Raw genomic sequence first — 10,301 nt, forward strand, 5'->3', positions numbered from 1 at the left:
GGATTTTCTTTTAAGAATGGATTATGCTTCTGCTTAACCCTTGGGCCGAAAAGCATTTGATTAGAGAAACCCTCATTTACAAAACCCCGCGAAAATATCAGAGATTTACGAGAGTCCGGGGGTTTGAGCAAAACTGATGAACATTTGGTTAATGTTGTAGAATGTGAAAAAAGGACCTGGATGGCGAGATGAGTCAATCGATCATTTTGTTCCCTTTTGTTTTTTATATGACACTGTCTTTAAAAAACTATGTTTTCGTCTTCCATTAACTGTTTTTGAAAAAGAGTTGGATCCCGACCCATCTCCATCCGAACAGTTAGGTCTTCATCCCAACTTTCAATTTACTCTGTTCCCAATTCGGTATATTTCTGACGTTGAACATTTTCTTTTATTTCTTCGAGTTTAAGAGTTCAAATAGGCAGTAGCGGAAAAGGATTGATTTCCCTTTTCTAATTTTCTTATAAAAATTTCAAAGGTCTCTTCATCAAAGTTCGAACTTCGGTCGGCAATATGATCGACTTAGATGGATTCCCATTGGACCTAAAACCCTAGCTTTCAAAGTGCTCGGGAACTAGAAGACCTAGATTCAAGGGAGTGTGAAGTTTGTGAATTTTTGGAAAATCTCAAAGTCATTTTTGAAACCTCCAAAATATTGAAGCGAGAGTATCGAACGGTATCCTTTAAAGCTTCTATCGATATAACACCTATTGTGGCCCAATTTCACGTAAATTTCATAAGTTTAAACAAATTCACTTGTATTATTTAATGCTTTACCTTTTCCAATTTGTTGAAAAAATGTTGTTTTCCTTTAGCAAAGCCACGTTGGACGGTTGGATAAAGCAGATGAGGGCAGCGAAAGTTGAGTTGGTGGTTGGAATAGTCGCCCCTGGTGGCGTTCAAATTCCGATCACGACGAGCGTACTGTCTCGGGTTTAGTCTTCAATAGATAAAGATCGGAGGTCCTAGTTCCTTTGGACACTCCAACTCAGACGGGCGCACTCTAGAGGTGGAGATTATAACAATTGGAGACCCCAACACTGCTGGCTGTTCAAAGAAGAACGTGAGTGTGTTATATTCTAAAGTTTTAGGATTTAATTAGTTAGGATTTTATTAGGATTTAATCATTTATTTAATTAGTTAGGATTTTATAATTTTTAGTACTCTATAAATAGAGCATTGAACTATTATTTGATAGATGAATAATATATGCAGTTTGTTTCCTTTTCTCAATTCTCTATCATTGTTATTGTTCTTGGTATAATCGGAAGCCACCTAAAGGTTCCCTTTGTCCAAAGCCTAATCGTTCTTCGAAATCTCTTACGAGAGGACCTAGATGCTTCTACACACGATCGTTCATATCAATTGGTATCAGCTAGGACCTTCCAGTACTTCAATGACAAATTCAACACGCTTCGCTCAAGCTACTAAAGAGATGGAAGATCGACTCTCCCAAATAATAGGTTTATGGAACTCGCGACTACGTTGAAGGAAACCTTGACTCTTTCTATGAAAGACACCATTCAGGGTTTACTTACTCAATCTCGAGGTGAACGCTCCCTTGGACCCTCACATGACACGCGCGGACCTCGCACGGGGTCTTCTTATGTTTGTGGCACGCGGTTGGCACGTATCGACTTTCCCCGATTCAATGGGGAAAATGTTAACCAGTGGATTTACCAATGCGAAAATTATTTTCTCATTGACAAGACTCCAGAGGAATTCAAGGTAGAGTTGGAACTTGTGCATTTAGAAGGCAAGGCCTTGCAATGGCATACCGCACTTATTAACTCTGATTTAGATATGGATGCACCTTCCTGGCCAGGATTCACCAAAAGTCTAAAAGATAGGTTTGGTGCAATTGGCGATGATCCCATGGTTGCGTTGATGCGTCTACGACAAAAGACTTCCGTTGATGCCTATCATGAAGAGTTCGATTCAATCATTACAAGGTTGAAGTTAGCTAATGATCATATTCTCAGCTGCTTCCTTGGTGGCTTAAAGCAAGACATCCAAATGATGGTACGCATGTTCCAGCCTACGTCTCTACAACATGCGTTTACTTTGGCTAGGACGTATGAAGCAGCCCATTCAAGCAATTCGTTGGCCAACTTGGATAGGGGAGTCTCCGGTCCAGCACCAATGCCTATGTCATCGTCTGCTCCAATCAATGCGACCCCCACACCCAACCCAAAACGCCACTTAACGTCGGAGTTCATAGCGGAACGCAGAGCCAAAGGCCTTTGTTATTTTTGTGATGAACCCTACTCAATGGAGCACAATAGGGTACACAAGAAATTACAACTTCACGTCATGGTGATGGAGGAAGAAGATGAAACCCTTGATCGTCCTCCTAGTGAAGCGACTGCATTATTGCAAAGGACGGAGCCACAAATCTCAGTCTACGCATTAACCGGAGTGGCTGGGTTCAAAACTATGAGAATAACTGGATATCATAAAACACGACCTTTACATATTCTCATTGATAGTGGCAGCACTCATAATTTCTTAGATACCCAAATGGCTCAAAAATATGGGTGCATAATTGAGACGATTGCCCCTTTGAATGTCGTGGTAGTAGATGGGTCAAAGATCAAGATATCTTCCGTGATAAAAAATTTTAGTTGGACAATTCAGCACACAACTTTTACTGCTGATATGCTACTCCTTCCTTTGGGGTGTTGCGATTTAGTGATAGGAATTGAGTGGCTCATAACATTGGGCGATATTTTATGCAATTTCGACAAACTCACTATGGAGTTCATTGTACAAGGAAGGCGACATGTTCTACGTGGATCTGTGGGCCCCAAGATCAAACTTACACCCAAGCAACAATTGAGTAAAGTTTTTCTTGAAGATGTGCATTTATCTATGATTCACATTAGTGCAAAGGAGGAGATGTTGTTTCATGCCTTGACTACATATACCGCACAAAAGAAGATTCCAACTGAGATAGCGAATCCATTCCACGAATTTGCAAATGTTTTTCCAGAACCACAACAATTACCACCTTTTCGACCAGACCATGATCATCATATTCCCTTGCTTCATGGAGTTAATCCCGTCAACAAAAGGCCTGTAAAGTACCCATTGTTCCATTCTTGAGGGCAAGAATGTTGTTATGGGGAGGGCATTGTTATATTCTAAAGTTTTAGGATTTAATTAGTTAGGATTTTATTAGGATTTAATCATTTATTTAATTAGTTAGGATTTTATTAGGATTTTATCATTTATTTAATTAGTTAGGATTTTATAATCTTTAGTACTCTATAAATAGAGTATTGAACTATTATTTGATAGATGAATAATATGCAGTTTGTTTCCTTTTCTCAATTCTCTATCATTGTTCTTGTTCTTGGTATAATCGGAAGCCACCTAAAGGTTCCCTTTGTCCAAAGCCTAATTGTTCTTCGAAATCTCTTACGAGAGGACCTAAACGCTTCTACACACGATCGTTCATATCAGAGTCTATGAGACTCTTCTTTTGACATTTCTAGCCATAACAAGACGCATTACTTGTTGAAGTATTCAAACTTGGATCTTGTTTGCGGCAACACTGAAAGCCTACTCGGCCAAGTCACTACCTTAGTATGCTTGGCTAATATGAAGGAAAAGGAAAACACAAAGTTAGAAGAGAAAAAGGCTCAGAAAATAACCGAACTCCAAAAGGAGGTCAGTCGACTTCAGGCAGAGAATGTTGAGGTGGATCGCCTTTGCTCCGAAGCGATTCGATGGGTTCAAGAGAAAGCTGACTTGCACAACCAAGTTCAACAAATGGAAAGGAGCATCGGTGACTTTAAAGAGGAATATGCTCGACAAGAGGCCAACCTATCCAAGACAATCGAGGTTTTAAAGAAGGATGTGAAAAACTCATATGAAGTGGGCTTTGAAACTGCTTTGGAACAAGCCGCCATTGTTCACCCTTTATGAATTTATCAGAGATAAATCATTGCAAGACTGTGGTTGATGAGAATTTAGTGGAAGCGCCGTACTTTTATTGATATAAGAAGGCCAAACTCAGGCCCAAGTTCAGGACCAACTACTAGGTCCATGGCAAGGAAGATACAAGAAGAGTGAGACTTTACTAGTGATGGCAGAGAAACATTCATATACATGTTCAAAAATGTCATAAACCTAGTGTAGAGTAGAATTTATTTTCTTGTCAAAAGTAGAATAGGAATTTTACTTGTAATTTTTCATAATTATAATTAGGGTTGGATTAGGCACCTAAAAACCAACATAGGTTAAATTAGGATTTCTAGAAGACTCATAAATTAACCTATGTTGATTCTAAATCTAAAAAGAGTCACATGAAGCATACCTTGATCATGCTTGCCTTGTGACTCCAAAATAGGCCCCAATATTCAAACCCATTGCATTTGAATTTCCCACTAATTTCTTTGTACAATGGTCGGACCTCTAGGCTATATAAAGAGGTGCTTGGCTCATGGATTTTCAAGATTAATGAATGAGTGAATTGCTGCCTAGATTGCATGCTTTCTCACTCTCTTGTCTTGCCTCTATAGGATAGACACCTTAATCCTTTTCTTTACCTTTTCCTAGTGATATGAACCAACCAATCACTCTCCCCAACTATCATGCACCTTCAAGCAAACCACAGCTCCATTGGAGCCCTCCTTGCCCATTAGCTTCCTCCAACCACATCTCAATTATCCAAGGAACCAATTCGAAAATGGAGCAAACACCATTATTTAAGCTATGTGTTGGCTTTTAGTTTTTTAACTTAAGAACAATTTTACTGTATTTTGTATGTTTTGAACACTTGTTATATTTTCTTGTCTTTATTAGTCTCGACTTAGTATTTCCCAAAAGCTTTAATTGACTCTATGTTATCGTATTTTAATAATTTTTAACTAGCTCTTGTCTTTCCCTTTGATAACAAAAGTTTTTAACAAGATTTAATTCAATCCATAAAATAAATTGAGGTAAAGTAAAAACCTCTACAGCCTATTTTAACCACAAAATTTGGACGAACTAACCTTTCTTAGATATGGAACGCCTCACGACTTTTCCTTTGATTTAATGTTCGAGCACCCGAAGCATTTGTTGGTGATGGTTTGCTCGTGGGAGTCGCGGTGGTCGAGTTAGTCCATTTATCGAAATCTTAATGGCCGAGCTGGTCCGATCTTAGTATTCGACTGAGCCAATCTGTTTTGTAAAAATCAAGACGACCGAGTTGGTTCAATCTTAGAATTCAGCCAAGTTAGTTCGTTTGTAGAAATTGTGGCGGTCGAGTTGGTCTGATCTTAAGATTTGACCAAGTTAGTACATTTGTAGAAATCTTGACAATCGAACTTGTTCGATCTTAGCATTTGGTCAAGTCAGTCCATTATAAGCAAAACAAATCTCAATAATTATTTATTTATTGAAAGAGCGACCTCGTTAAAATTCCTCCTTGGGGAAAAAAAGAGTGTCGCTTTATAAAAAAACTTTAATTCAAACATAATTTGTTCGCTTGAAGCAATGAAGTAATAAAATAAATTAAAAAGTTTTTAACTAAAATAAAACTTGAGGTTGGTCGTGTTCCATGTCCTCGGGATAGCTTCATCGTCAAGAATTTCAAGTCCATATGCTCCATTGCCTAGCACTTTGATTATTCGATATGGGCCCAACCACTTTGGAGATAGTTTGTTTTCAATCTGATAGAGATAAGCCCTTCGCACCACTAGATCAACCACATTGAATTGTGAGGATTTGTAGAACATGGAAGCGTTGATGTTTCAAATCCATGATGAAGCCTGAAGTTGTGCTGCTCTTTGGTTTGGGTTTAGTCTAGGGTGCTTAGATCTTTCCTAGTTCCTTGCACAAGCTTGCTCAAATCTCTTTTGTATAAGAAAAATGTTTTTCTAAGCAAAGAGAAAAACAACCGGTTGAATTTTCGAAATAATCGATTGTTTGTCATTTGACTTGTTTGAAGGTTTTAAAACTGTTTTTGACTTGGTTGCCTTGTTAGAAAAGATGGCTTTAAACTAGGGGGGGGGGTTTAATTGTTTAAAGAGGGTTTTCGCAAACTTTTCAAAACTAGAATGAATTTATCTCAGGAACCAATTGATTCAGCAATTCAGTTAGCCAAAACAGCAAGCAAAAGTTGTAGTACCAGAAAAACAATTGGTTGTTTCATAGAAACAATCGGTTGTTTATACCAGCAAACAACAAATAAACTGAATTTAAAGAGTTAGAGATAGAGAGATTGTACACAGTTGTTTATACTGGTTCACTCCAAACCAGAGCTACATCCAGTCTTCTCAGAAACCCTGAGGAAATCCACTAAACAATCACCACTTGATCACTTACACAACAACCATGAGAATGACCTTGAACACCTCAAGAAACACACTCTCCTTGGCCAACACTAAGATTGTTGATCTTGAACACCTCAAGAACACACAGCCAAACTCAGCAAACATAGAAACGAATTGTTCAACAGAGTACAAGGATTACACTTGTTACAGAAGATAATCTGAAATCAATACAAGCAGAATCCTATTCCAACACTTTGATCAATCACAAACTCTTAGCAATCTCAGCACTTTGAAAAACTCTTTGGAAAAACTCTGTCAAAGATTCTTAATTGTCAAATCTGTTTTTCTGAATTTATTCAAAGATGTAGTTTGTTATCAAATCTTAACAAACTCGTAAATTGCATTAAAAGATTGGTCAAAGCATTTAATGACTGGAGCGTAAGCAGTTAAAAGATTTAAAGCTCAGTTAAAGAGAAAACAGTTTTTCTGTTATGGTCCCAAAACAAACAATTGGTTGTTTCTTCGAATCAATCGGTTGTTTCCTCGAATCAATCGGTTGTTTCCTCGAATCAATCGGTTGTTTTGGTACTTTAACAGTTCAACAATTCAAAACAGTTTTCAATCTTTTTCTCAAAACACCTAAGTATAAACAATCGGTTGTTTCGACAAAACAATCGGTTGTTTTAACTTAGTTTGAAAACATTTTACTTTCACAAAGATTGAGAGTGCTAATGCTTTAGATTTAATCACAGGATGGATTACAATATATAAACTACCCCGGAACAAAGCTTAAACCAGCACAGCAACATCAAGCATAGCTGAGGCTTCAACATCCTTCAAAGGATTTGGATTCTTCAAAACATGAACACCACTTGGTTCAACAATCTCCTCCTATTTGATGAAGACAAATCCCTGATGCTTGTGTTGTACCTGATTAAATCTGAAGCAGTTCCTATAATAAAACTTTGAGCAAAACATTGAACTTCTGATATTTTGGTAGCATATAGATAAACAGTTAAAGTTCAAAACACCTAATATCAACATATTACATAACCCAAACTGTTTTATCAATATGCTACCAACTTAAAACACAACATATATCTCCCCCTATGTGTCTTCACAAATAGACAAAGATAAGAGATAAAACAAGATATTGTTTTTATTACATCAGAATTAAAATAGCAATAACAGAAGGAAGGAAATTTTAAAAAACCAGAAATATTAGCCAAAAACAATCGATTGGTTATCGAAACAATCGGTTGTTTTTCCTTCATTCTTCTTCATCAACAAACTGAAGATCAAAGATTTGATTCTGAACAGCTTCAATCTGTTCATCCAGAGTCATAAACCTTGCATCCATGTTATCAAACCTGGTGTCAATCCTTTGGAAATTACTAACACAGAGATCATGGAGGCTCCTTTGATTTTCAACAAAGCTATCAAGCCTATTCACCATGAGTGTTTCGAAAGACGACATGGTTTGCATCCTTTCTCCTTGATGTCCATCATCAGCACTTGGTCTAGCATCTTGAAAATTTTCAGGTGGATCTTCATGTTGAACATCCATATCAGCAGGTTCATCTTGTTCAAGATTAGCAGCACCACTAGATGAGGCACCATGATCACCATCCTTGCTTATCCATTTTCCACCTACTTTTGTAAAACCCATCTTCCTGAGTGATCCATTGTTCAACTCTTGAGTTGACTTTGTTGGGTTTAATAGTGTGAAAGTTCAAGAGGGGGGTGAATTGACCTTTTAAATCTTTCTCGCAGAAACAGTGTTTAACACAGTTTACAGAAAATAAATCGATTTATGTGAAAATGAACAGATTTATTTTGGCACTGTTTGTGTTTGAAAAGCGTTTATACAGCAAGGTTAATCACAAGATTATGCAGATAGATTTTCCAGATGCACACACACTGATATTAGATTTGAAAAACATTGAAACACAAAACAACAAACTTCAATTTCAAGCAAGTGATTAAGGTTCGATTGATAGCATGCCAATTAATTGAGTAACCTTTACAATCAACCTGTTCCAGTGACTTTTAACAAATTGTAAGTTTTCTTCTTGAAACAAACAGTTTTCCAGAAATTAAGAACAGTGAATCACATAACAAGCTTCAATTGTAAGCAATTGTTTAAGGTTCAATTAATAACTTTGACAATTTCTTGAGCAACCTATCACAATCAATCTATTCTAGTGGCTTTTATCAAATTTTATATGTTCTTTTCAGAATCAAACAACTTGCTGCCAATCTGCAAAATAGAATAAAAATGATACAAATGGTACCCTTTTCAGTATAGGGTTCATCACAGATTAAAACCTTCTCTTTGGTAGCCATTTTGCTAAGTTCTTAGGAACAAGATGCTTTCTAGCAATGGAAGACTTAGATGTATGACCAGATTTCATGCAGTAAAAACAGGTAACATGAGATGCCTTTTTGCCACTGTTAAAAGTTGAAAAAACTGATTTTGCTGGAACAAAACTACTTGAAAGCTTTTTTACATTGGTTACATTTCCAGGGGTATAACCAAGTCCATTTTTATTGAAAACAACATTCTGTGAGCCAAGGAGAGACTCAAGGTTTTCTCTTCCGTTGGTGAAATTGGAAAGGGTTTTCAGCAAATACTCCACTTATTTTTCCAATTTTTTGCAGTTTTCACAGGTTTTAATAGAGGCATGCAAGCATGTTAGTTCAAGGCTTACCAAATCTGTTTTGGCTTTATGCAATTCTTCCTCAAGTGTTTTTACTTTAGGTGCAAGCACATTATTTACCTTTTGCAACTTATTGCATATTACAGCTAGCCTATTTGCTTCATCATGAGTTTCCTTGAAAGCAGCAAGCAATTGATCATAGTTATCTGAATCCACAGACAAATCACTTACTGCATCAGAGATTGACTTCTTATCCTTCATCATGAAACACATATTGTTTTCCTCCCATGAGATGTAAGCTCTTCTTCCCTTGTTTCTTTCAAATTTCTTGCTGGCAGATTTGTCCTTTGTTTGATTGTCTAGACAATCTGTTTTGATATGCCCTGTTTTGCCACAGCCAAAGCAAGTATATTTAGAGGAATTTCAATCATTGGGTTTAGGATACCTTATTTCCTGCTGGTTCCTATTTCTGCTTTTCTTACTCAGGAATTTGCTGAATCTTTTTGTAAGAAGGCTGATTGTGTCATCATCTTCAGCATCTTCTTTTTCCTCCTTGATCTCATCAAGTTCAGTTGCTTTCAGTGCAAGACCTTTGGGTTTTCTCTCTGTTGTTTCCTGCTCTTTGAGTCTTTTGAGCTTTAGCTCTTGTTCCATTAGCTTTCCAAACAGTGCAGCAGTTCCCAGCTTTGACAGATCACGGCTATCAGATATGGCAGTCACCTTTGGTTGCCAGCTTCTGTCGAGGCACTTCAATATCTTTATGTTGAGTTCCTCTCTGTCAAATTCTTTTCCCAAACCAGTGAGGTGATTCACAATATGGGTGAACCTTTTCTGCACATCAGGAATGCTCCCCCTCGGGTTGCATTCTGAACAGTTCATATTCTTGGATGAGAGCATGTTTTCTTGACCTCTTCACATCTTCAGTACCTTCAAGAGTGAATTCTAAGACTTCCCACATCTCCTTAGCTGACTTACATTGGGATATCCTGAAGAACTCATCCATTGTCAATGCAGAGGTTATGATGTTCTTGGCCACAAGATCATGTTGAGCCTTCCTCCTTTCGGTCTCATTCCATTCTGATCTTGGCTTTACCACTTCTTCATCCTTGACAACCTGCATTCGCACATAAGGTCCGTTGACCACAGCTTCCCAAATTAATGCATCAATAGATTCCATGAAAATTCTCATTCTAACTTTCCAAAATGCATAATTCCTTCCATTGAACATAGGTGGTCTATTAACAGCAGATCCTTCAGCAAAAAGCACATTAAACTCAAACATTATTACAAACAAACTTGATTAAAATACAAGTGCTAGCTCTTGATACCAATTGTTGGGTTTAATAGTGTGAAAGTTCAAGAGGAGAGGTGAATTGACCTT

The sequence above is a fragment of the Phaseolus vulgaris genome, chromosome 10 (assembly GCF_000499845.2).
Source record: "Phaseolus vulgaris cultivar G19833 chromosome 10, P. vulgaris v2.0, whole genome shotgun sequence".
NCBI lineage: Eukaryota > Viridiplantae > Streptophyta > Magnoliopsida > Fabales > Fabaceae > Phaseolus > Phaseolus vulgaris.